Here is an 11,708-nt window from a genome sequence, read left to right as displayed (position 1 = left end):
TATCTCCTTGTACTAAGCTCAAGTCTAAGTGGATCAAGGAACTTCACATAAAACCAGAGACACTGAAACTTATAGAGGAGAAAGTGGGGAAAAGCCTTGAAGATATGGGCACAGGGGAAAATTTCCTGAATAGAACAGTAATGGCTGGTGCTGTAAGATCGAGAATTGACAAGTGGGACCTCATGAAACTGCAAAGCTTCTGCAAGGCTAAAGACATCATCAATAAGACAAAAAAAAAAACCAGCAAAAGTTTGGGAAAGGATCTTCACCTATCCTAAATCAGATAAGGGACTAATATCCAATATATATAAAGAACTCAAGAAGGCGGACTCCAGAAAGTCAAATAACCCCATTAAAAAATGGGGCTCAGAACTGAACAAAGAATTCTCACCTGAGGAATACTGAATGGCAGAGAAGCACCTGAAAAAATGTTCAACATCCTTAATCATCAGGGAAATGCAAATCAAAACAACCCTGAGATTCCACCTCACACCAGTCAGAATGGCTAAGATCAAAAATTCAGGTGACAGCAGATGCTGGCGAGGATGTGGAGAAAGAGGAACACTCCTCCATTGTTGGTGGGATTGCAAGCTTGTACAACCACTCTGGAAATCAGTCTAGCGGTTCCTCAGAAAATTGGACATAGTACTACCAGAGGATCCAGCAATACCTCTCCTGGGCATATATTCAGAAGATGTCCCAACCGGTAAAAAGGACACATGCTCCACTATGTTCATAGCAGCCCTATTTATAATAGCCAGAAGCTGGAAAGAACCCAGATGTCCCTCAACAGAGGAATGGATACAGAAATTATGGTACATTTACACAATGGAGTACTACTCAGCTATTAAAAAGAATGAATTTATGAAATTCCTAGCCAAATGGATGGACCTGGAGGGCATCATCTTGAGTAAAGTAACACAATCACAAAAGAATTCACACAATATGTATTCACTGATAAGTGGATATTAGTCCAAAACTTAGGATTCCCAAGATATAAGATACAATTTGCTAAACACATGAAACTCAAGAAGAATGAAGACCAAAGTGTGGACACTGTGCCCCTTCTTAGAATTGGGAACAAAACACCCAGGGAAGGAGTTACAGAGACAAAGTTTTGAGCTGTGATGAAAGGATGGACCATCTAGAGACTGCCGTATCCAGGGATCCATCCCATAAGCAGCTTCTAAACGCTGACACCATTGCATACACTAGCAAGATTTTGCTGAAAGGACCCAAATATAGCTGTCTCTTGTGAGACGATGCCGGGGCCTAGCAAACACAGGTGTGAATGTTCACAGTCAGCTATTGGATGTATCACAGGGCTCCCAATGGAGAAGCTAGAGTAAGTACCCAAGGAGCTAAAGGGATCTGCAACCCTATTGTTGGAACAACATGATGTACTAACCAGAACCCCGGAGCTCTTGTCTCTACCTGCATATGTATCGAAAGATGGCCTAGTCGGCCATCAATGGAAAGAGAGGACCATTGGACTTGCAAACTTTATATGCCCCAATATAGGGGAATGCCAGGGCCATAAGAATGGAAATGGGTGGGTAGGGAAGTGGGGGGCGCTATGGGGGACTTTTGGGATAGCATTGGAAATGTAATTGAGGAAAATATGTAATAAAAATATAAAAAAAAAATGGGGCTCAGAACTGAACAAAGAATTCTCACCTGAGGAATACTGAATGGCAGAGAAGCACCTGAAAAAATGTTCAACATCCTTAATCATCAGGGAAATGCAAATCAAAACAACCCTGAGATTCCACCTCACACCACTCAGAATGGCTAAGATCAAAAATTCAGGTGACAGCAGATGCTGGCGAGGATGTGGAGAAAGAGGAACACTCCTCCATTGTTGGTGGGATTGCAAGCTTGTACAACCACTCTGGAAATCAGTCTGGCGGTTCCTCAGAAAATTGGACATAGTACTACCGGAGGATCCAGCAATACCTCTCCTGGGTATATATCCAGAAGACGTCCCAACCGGTAAAAAGGACACATGCCCCACTATGTTCATAGCAGCCTTATTTATAATAGCCAGAAGCTGGAAAGAACCCAGATGTCCCTCAACAGAGGAATGGATACAGAAATTATGGTATATTTACACAATGGAATACTACTCAGCTATTAAAAAGAATGAATTTATGAAATTCCTAGCCAAATGGATGGACCTGGAGGGCATCATCTTGAGTGAGGTAACACAATCACAAAGGAACTCACACAATATGTATTCACTGATAAGTGGATATTAGCCCAAAACTTAGGATACCCAAGATATAAGATACAATTTGCTAAATGCATGAAACTCAAGAAGAATGAAGACCAAAGTGTGGACACTGTGCCCCTTCTTAGAATTGGGAACAAAACACCTATGGAAGGAGTTACAGAGACAAAGTTTTGAGCTGTGATGAAAGGATGGACCATCTAGAGACTGCCGTATCCAGGGATCCATCCCATAATCAGCTTCTAAACACTGACACCATTGCATACACTAGCAAGATTTTGCTGAAAGGACCCAAATATAGCTGTCTCTTGTGAGACGATGCAGGGGCCTAGCAAACACAGGAGTGGATGCTCACAGTCGGCTATTGGATGTCCCACAGGGCTCCCAATGGAGAAGCTAGAGAAAGTACCCAAGGAGCTAAAGGGATCTGCAACCCTATAGTTGGAACAACATGATGTACTAACCAGTACCCCGGAGCTCTTGTCTCTAGCTGCATATGTATCGAAAGATGGCCTAGTCGGCCATCACTGGAAAGAGAGGCCCATTGGACTTACAAACTTTATATGCCCCAATATAGGGGAATGCCAGGGCCAAAAGAATGGGAATGGGTGGGTAGGGAAGTGTGGGTCGCTATGGGGGACTTTTGGGATAGCATTGGAAATGTAATTGAGGAAAATATGTAATAAAAAATATTAAAAATAAAACAAACAAACAAACAAACAAACAAACAAAAAAACATCGCTATGGGTAGTGCTGCCCTTGGGCTGGTGGTCTTGGATGCTGTAAGAAATCATACTGAGAAGCCATGAGAAACAAGCCAACAAGCAGTATTTCTCCATGGCCTTTTTGTTGGCTCCTTCCTCCAGGTTCACTCCTTGAGTTCCAGTCCTGAATTCTCTAAGCAGTGTACTGTGATGTGGAACTCTGAGCTGAAATAAACCCTTTTCTCCCCAAGTTGCTTTTGCTCAAGGTGTTTTATCACAGCAACAGAAACACTAAGGCATGGTACATGAATGGAGAAGAGACAGTAGAAGCAAATGGGCATTTTACCATAAGACACTTAATAAAGCACATTCCTGAGCTGGGCTTAAAGTGTTCTTCTGATTGCTTCCACAATATTCATGTGTATAGTCACTGACATTTCCAACAGCCACACAAGTTGACACAGACACACACACACACACATACACACAAGTATATGCCTTGTCTCTTACCCTTCCCTGCTCTATGCCATCTCAAGACTCTGCAAAGAAGACTTCACCACTGGGGCCTCTTGTCTCTGGTCCTCCAAAAACTGTAAGCCTAACAAAACACTTTCTTTCTAAGTAGCCTGCTTCAGTTACTTCAACCTAATAATGGAAAAAAAAAAACAGACTAATATAACAAGTACCACAGAGAGGTTATCCAATAATGCTTGCTGGGTTTGAAAAAAATGACTTCATGTAGTAGCATGCAATCTTTACATCTAACATTTGCTTAGATGGGTAATTTTCTGTATGGAAACAATAGAAGTCATGTTTTAGGAAGAAGAACTCTTCTTTTCTCAATAGGTAATACCCTGGTGGAGGAGATGAAGACTTAGCTATGCAACTGAGCTGCTATAGGTTAAATGTATAGTAAGACCCTGGCAACTACACAATCACAACCACAGCACAGAACATAGATAGGTGCATATTCTCAGATGGCTTGAATGTGTTCAGTGTAAATTAATTCTTAACTACTGGTACTAAACTACATGTTCCAACTTTAAATATGAAATGAATTTAAAGTCATGTGTTAATGTTTTCTCAAATGAAAACAGTGTGTATTTAAAATTAAATATTATAGAAATAAGTGTCATTATTCATGCATGAACTACACAATGAGTTATGGACCGAGTATTTTTCTGCACATGGTATATGAGTTAGTAACTCTACACTGAAGCAAATAAAATATATTTTTATTACTATCCTAGCCATGTTTGTAAAAGATATGGTTACTGGTGCCAGGGTGTCTATAAAATTAAATTTGCCTTTAAAGTGGCATTTTTAAATCACTCACAAATTGTTGGCTGGAGAGACTCGTTCTCTCATCCAACTGAAATTGTGGAATTATTTTGACTAGACATGGATGACAGATGCATTGGTTCCTTCACTTGAGGTACTTCTGTAACTGGAGGAAAGTTAGATCTATATATCTGGAGAAGTTAAAAATACCATAGGTTGTCTGGATAATACACAAGCATGGAACATGAAAGCTGTGGGTGGAGGTGGTAGAAGAATCCAGCAAGAGTTAAACTGGAGCTTTTGGGTGATGTGGACTTAGCATGGTAGGGAATTGTGTGTGATTTGTAGGACATTTCCTCAGAGATGCAACTTTTGGCCTTCCTTAAATATTTGAATAACTTTGTAGGTGTGTCCCAAGTTCCAATTTTAAGAACTTGTAATCCACAGCATTTGGGGGAGCCATCTTGGTTCCCAGATCCCGCCAAGACTAGTCTACACAGATGAGAGTGTGGACTGCAGAAGCTAACAGCTTCTGGGAAAGGCAGAAGCCACAGAGCTTCTGAGGTAGACCATGTTTTGGACTCCAGACATCCCGGCACCTTCCCTGCCAGAAGAGAGGTGTTTGCCCTGCCTGGGAGGATTTGCCAGAGCACCTGGGGGAGCCATCTTGGTTCCCGGATCCTGCCGAGACTAGTCTGGACAGGTGAGAGTGTGGACTACAGAAGCTACACAGATTCTGGGACAAGCCCTGTTTTGAGCCTTCATCTTCTGCCAGGAGGCAGGTCCGAACGACAGATATCTGTGCACCTTCCTTGCAAGAGGAAAGCTTGCATGCAGAGAATGCTCTAACTACTGAAACTCAGGAGAGAGCTAGTCTTCCAAGTCTGATTACAGAGGCTAACAGAATCACGAAAGGAACAAGCTCTAAACAGAGACAACTATAACAACTAACTCCAGAGATTACCAGATGGCGAAAGGCAAACATAAGAATCTTACTAACAGAAACCAAGAACACTCACCATCATCAGAACCCAGCACTCCAAACTCAGCCAGTCCTGGGCACCGCAACAAACCAGAAAAGCTAGACCCGGATTTAAAAGCATATCTCATGATGATGGTAGAGGACATCAAGAAGGACTTTAATAACTCACTTAAAGAAATACAGGAGAACACTGCTAAAGAGTTACAAGTCCTTAAAGAAAAACAGGAAAACACAACCAAACAGGTAATAGTCCTTAAAGAAAAAGAGTAAAACATATCCAAACAGGTGATGGAAATGAACAAAACCATACTAGACCTAAAAAGGGAAGTAGACACAATAAAGAAAACCCAAAGTGAGGCAAAGCTGGAAATAGAAACCCTAGAAAAGAAATCTGGAACCATAGATGCGAGCATCAGCAACAGAATACAAGAGATGGAAGAGAGAATCTCAGGTCCAGAAGATTCCATAGAGAACATCAGCACAACAATCAAAGAAAATGCCAAATGGAAAAAGATCCTAACTCAAAACATCCAGGAAATCCAGGACACAATGAGAAAACTAAAATATAGGAGTAGATGAGAATGAAGATTTTCAACTTAAAGGGCCAGCAAATACCTTTAACAAAATTATGGAAGAAAACTTCCCAAACCTAAAGAAAGAGATGCCCATGAGCATACAGAAAGCCTACAGAACTCCAAATAGACTGGACCAGAAAAGAAATTCCTTACGACACATAATAATCAGAACAACAAATGCACTAAATAAAGATAGAATATTAAAAGCAGTAAGGGAAAAAGGACAAGTAACATATAAAGGCAGGCCTATCAGAATTACACCAGATTTTTCACCAGAGATTATGAAATCCAGAAGATCCTGGACAGATGTTATACAGACACTAAGAGAACACAAATGCCAGCCCAGGCTACTATACCCAGCCAAACTCTCAGTTAACATAGATGGAAAAACCAAAGTATTCCATGACAAAACCAAATTCACACATTATCTTTCCAGGAATCCAGCCCTTTAAAGGATAATAACAGAAAAAAACCAATACAAGGACAGAAACCACGTCCTAGAAAAAGCAAGAAAGTAATCCTTCAACAAACCTAAAAGAAGAGAGCCACAAGAACAGAATGCCAACTCTAACAACAAAAATAATAGGAAGCAAAAATTACTTTTCCTTAATATCTTTTAATATCAATGGACTCAATTCCCCAATAAAAAGACATAGTCTAACAGACTGGCTACACAAACAGGACCCAACATTCTGCTGCTTACAGGAAACCCATCTCAGGGAAAAGGACAGACACTACCTCAGAGTGAAAGGCTGGAAAACAATTTTCCAAGCAAATAGTAGGAAGAAACAAGCTGGAGTAGCCATTCTAATATCGAATAAAATCGACTTCCAACCCAAAGTTTTCCAAAAAGACAAGACGGGCACTTCATAATCATTAAAGGTAAAATCTTCCAAGAGAAACTCTCAATTCTGAATATCTATGCTCCAAATGCAAGGGCAGCCACATTCATTAAAGAGACTTTAGTAAAGTTCAAACCACACATTGCACCTCACCTCACACAATAATAGTGGGAGACTTCAATACACCACTTTTACCAATGGACAGATCATGGAAACAGAAACTAAACAGGGACACAGTGAAACTAACAGAAGTTATGAAACAAATGGATTTAACAGATGTCTACAGAACATTTTATCCTAAAACAAAAGGATATACCTTCTTCTCAGCACCTCATGGTACCTTCTCCAAAACTGACTATATAATTGGTCACAAAACAGGCCTCAACAGATACAAAAATATTGAAATTATCCCATGCATCCTATCAGATCACCATGATCTAAGGCTGATCTTCAATAACAACATAAATAATAGAAAGTCAACATTCACGTGGAAACTGAAGAATACTCTTCTCAATGATACCTTGGTCAAGGAAGGAAAAACAAAATAAATTAAAGACTTTTTAGAGTTTAATGAAGATGAAGCCACAACATACCCAAACTTATGGAACACAATGAAAGCATGTCTAAGGGGAAAGCTCATAGCTCTGAGTGCCTCCAAAAAGAAACTAGAGAGAGCACCTACTAGCAGCTTGACAACACACATAAAAGCTCTAGAGCAAAGTGAAGCAAATTCACCCAAGAGGAGTAGATGAAATGAAATAATCAAATTCAGGGGCGAAATCAACCAAGTGGAAACAAGAAGAACTATTCAAAGAATCAACCAGATGAGGAGCTGGATCTTTCACAAAATCAACAAGATAGATAAACCGTTAGCCAGACTCACTAGAGGGTACAGGGACAGCATCCTAATTAACAAAATCAGAAATGAAAAGGGAGACATAACAACAGATCCTGAAGAAATCCAAAACACCATCAGATCCATCTAGAAAAGGCTATACTCAACAAAACTGGAAAACCTGGATGAAATAGACAAATTTCTAGAAAGACACCGGGTAACAAAGTTAAATCAGGATCAGTTAATGATCTAAACAGACCTATATCCCCTAAAGAAATAGAAGCAGTCATTAATAGTCTCCCAACCAAAAAAAGCCTAAGACCAGATGGGTTTAGGGCAGAGTTTTATCAGACCTTCAAAGAAGATCTAATTCCAGTTCTTCACAAACTATTCCACAAAATAGAAGTAGAAGGTAGTCTACCCAATTCATTCTATGAAGCCACAATTACTCTGATACCTAAACCACAGAAAGACCCAACAAAGATAGAGAACTTCAGACCAATTTCCCTTATGAATATCAATGCAAAAATACTCAATATAATTCTCGCTAACCGAATCCAAGAACACATCAAAACAAGCATCCATCCTGACTAAGTAGGTTTCATTCCAGGGATGCAGGGATGGTTTAATATACGAAACTCCATCAATGTAATTCATTATATAAACAAACTCAAAGACAAAAATCCACATGATCATCTCGTTAGATGATGAAAAAGCATTTGACAAAATCCAACACCCATTCATGATAAAAGTCTTGGAAAGATCAGGAATTCAAGGCCCATACCTAACCATGATAAAAGCAATCTACAGCAAACCAGTAGCCAACATCAAAGTAAATGGTGAGAAGCTGGAAGCAATCCCACTAAAATCAGGGACTAGACAAGGCTGCCCACTCTCTCCCTTACTATTCAACATTGTACTTGAAGTCCTAGCCAGAGCAATTAGACAACAAAAGGAGATCAAGGGGATACAAATTGGGAATGCAGATGATATGATAGTATATATAAGTGACCCTAAAAATTCCACCAGAGAACTCCTAAACCTGATAAAGAGCTTCAGTGAAGTAGCTGGATATAAAATTAACTCAAACAAGTCAATGGCCTTTCTCTACACAAAGAATAACCAGAATGAGAGAGAAATTAGGGAAACAACACCCTTCTCAATAGTCACAAATAATATAAAATACCTTGGCGTGACTCTAACTAAGGAAGTGAAAGATCTGTATGATAAGAACTTCAAGTCTCTGAAGAAAGAAATTAAAGAAGATCTCAGAAGATGGAAAGATCTCCCATGCTCATGGATGGGCAGGATCAACATTGTAAAAATGGCTATCTTGCCAAAAGCAATCTACAGATTCAATGCAATCCCCATCAAAATTCCTACTCAATTCTTCAATGAATTAGAAAGGGAAATGTGCAAATTTATCTGGAAAAACAAAAAACCTAGGATAGCAAAAACTCTTCTCAAGGATAAAAGAACCTCTGGTGGAATCACCATGCCTGACCTAAAGCTTTACTACAGAGCAATTGTGATAAAAACTGCATGGTACTGGTATAGTGACAGACAAGTAGACCAATGGAATAGAATTGAAGACCCAGAAATGAACCCACACACCTGTGGTCACTTGATCTTTGACAAGGGACCTAAAACCATCCAGTGGAAAAAAGACAGCATTTTCAACAAATGGTGCTGGCACAACTGGCAGTTATCATGTAGAAGAATGCGAATTGATCCATTCCTATCTCCTTACAAGGATCAAATCTAAGTGGACCAAGGAACTCCACATAAAACCAGAGACAGTGAAACTTGTATAGGAGAAAGTGGGGAAAAGCCTTGAAGATATGGGCACAGGGGGAAAATTCCTAAATAGAACAGCAATGGCTTGTGCTGTAAGATTGAGAATCGACAAATGCGACCTCATAAAATTGCAAAGCTTCTGTAAGGCAAAAGACACTGTCAATAAGACAAAAAAAAAAAAAAAAAAAAAAAAAAACCACCACCAGATTGGGAAAGGATCCTTCCCTATCCTAAATCAGATAGGGAGCTAATATCCAATGTATATATATATAAAGAACTCAGGAAGCTGGACTCCAGAAAACCAAATAACCCCATTAAAAATGGGGCTCTGAGCTAAACAAAGAATTCTCACCTGAGGAATACAGAATGGGTGAGAAGCACCTGAAAAAATGTTCAGCATCCTTAATCATCAAGGAAATGCAAATCAAAACAACCCTGAGATTCCACCTCACACCAGTCTGAATGGCTACGATCAAAAATTCAGGTGACAGCAGAGGCTGGCGAGGATGTGGAGAAAGAGGAACACTCCTACATTGTTGGTGGAATTGTAAGCTTGTACAACCACTCTGGAAATCAGTCTGGCAGTTCCTCAGAAAATTGGACATAGTACTACCAGAGGATCCTGCAATACCACTCCTAGGCATATATCCAGAAGATGTTCCAACTGGTAAGAAGGACACCTGCTCTACTATGTTCATAGCAGCCTTATTTATAATATCCAGAAGATGGAAAGAACCCAGATTCCCCTCAACAGAGGAATGGATATAGAAAATGTGGTACATTTACACAATGGAGTACTACTCAGCTATTAAAAAGAATGAATTTATGAAATTCCTAGGCAAATGGATGGGCCTGGAGGGCATTATCCTGTGTGAGTGAGGTAACCCAATCACAAAAGAAGTCACATGATATGTATTCACTGACAAGTGGATATTAGCCCAGAAACTTAGAATACCCAAGATACAAGATACAATTTGCAAAACACATGAAACTCAAGAAGAATGAAGACCAATGTGTGAACACTTTGACCTTCTTAGAATTGGGAACAAAACAACCATGGAAGAAGTTACAGAGACAACGTTTGGAGCTGAGTCGAAAGGATGCACCATCTAGAGACTGCCATACCCGGGGGTCCATCCCATAATCAGCCTCCAAACGCTGACACCATTGCATACACTAGCAAGATTTTGCTGAAAGGACCCTGATATAGCTGTCTCTTGTGAGGCTATGCCGCGGCCTAGCAAAAACAGAAGTAGATGCTCACAGTCAGCTATTGGATTGATCACAGGGCCCCCAATGGAGGAGCTAGAGAAAGTACCCAGGGAGCTAAAGGGGTCTGCAACCCTACAGGTGGAACAACAATATGAACTAACCAGTACCCCCAGGAGCTATTGTTTCTAGCTACATATGTATCAGAAGTTGGCCTAGTCGGCCATCAGTGGAAAGAGAGGTCCATTGGTCTTGCAAACTTTAAATGCCTCAGTACAGGGGAACGCCAGGGCCAAGAAGTGGGAGTGGGTGGGTAAGGGAGTTGGGGGGCGTGTATGGGGAACTTTTGGGATAACATTGGAAATGTAAATGAAGAAAATACCTAATTAAAATTAAAAAAAGAACTTGTAAGTGGCAAAGCTTCTGATAAGAAAGTTGTCTTTGCAAGTAGTTGATCAGAGGCAGAAGGTCCAATTTGGCACCTTGATGTTCATAAAGCAGTGCAGAAAGCAGCGGATGGCTCTATGTTAGGTTGGGACCTTCTTTGACCAGACAGAACTGATGCTGATCACTCCCTTGTACATGCAAGATTCATGGCAATTTAAAAGCTACAGAGCTGCCTTCAAAAAAGAAATACATTTTTCCAGTGTAGAATAAGGAGACAGAAACTTTGGGGTTCAATGACACATTTCAAGAGTAATTAGATCTTTGTCCATTACAAATGACAGAATTCCACTCCACTTGTGACCCTGGGCACATCTCAAATTATATCCATATTCAAAGCAGGAAATTTTCTGTCTTACTCATGGATGCAGGAAGTGAGTTTTTTTTCCCCATTCTAAAATGGTTTCTAGAAAATAGATCAGAGAAAGGTAGCAGGTGCGAATATTCCTCTGAATGCTAAGTGCACTACCTAGTCCTTTTATTAGGTATAGTCCTGGATCTATTAATATCCCTCTTCATTTCGAGGGATGACCACTAGCACATTTCTATGGCCTGCTGATTAAAGAGATCCTCCTGATACTCAGATGTAACTCAGGCGTTATGTCTCAATGAGAGCAGTGAAGAGCCACCATCCTTGTGCAGAAGGCTGGTTTGTTGTGCTAAGGGGGCTGGCTCAGCTGGCTGTTAAGATGATGGAAAAGCATGGTACCCCAGGACCCTAAGATCCATGATGAGTTCCTCATCAGATAAAAAAAACCCTCTCTGGGCTTTTTATTACATTCTGTGATAGGGTTTAATTACTAGAATGA

This window comes from Mus caroli, unplaced genomic scaffold, assembly GCF_978045245.1.
Source record: "Mus caroli unplaced genomic scaffold, Mus_caroli_1 scaffold_15, whole genome shotgun sequence".
NCBI classification, from domain to species: Eukaryota; Metazoa; Chordata; class Mammalia; order Rodentia; family Muridae; genus Mus; species Mus caroli.
Note: the sequence above shows the minus strand (reverse complement) of the source record.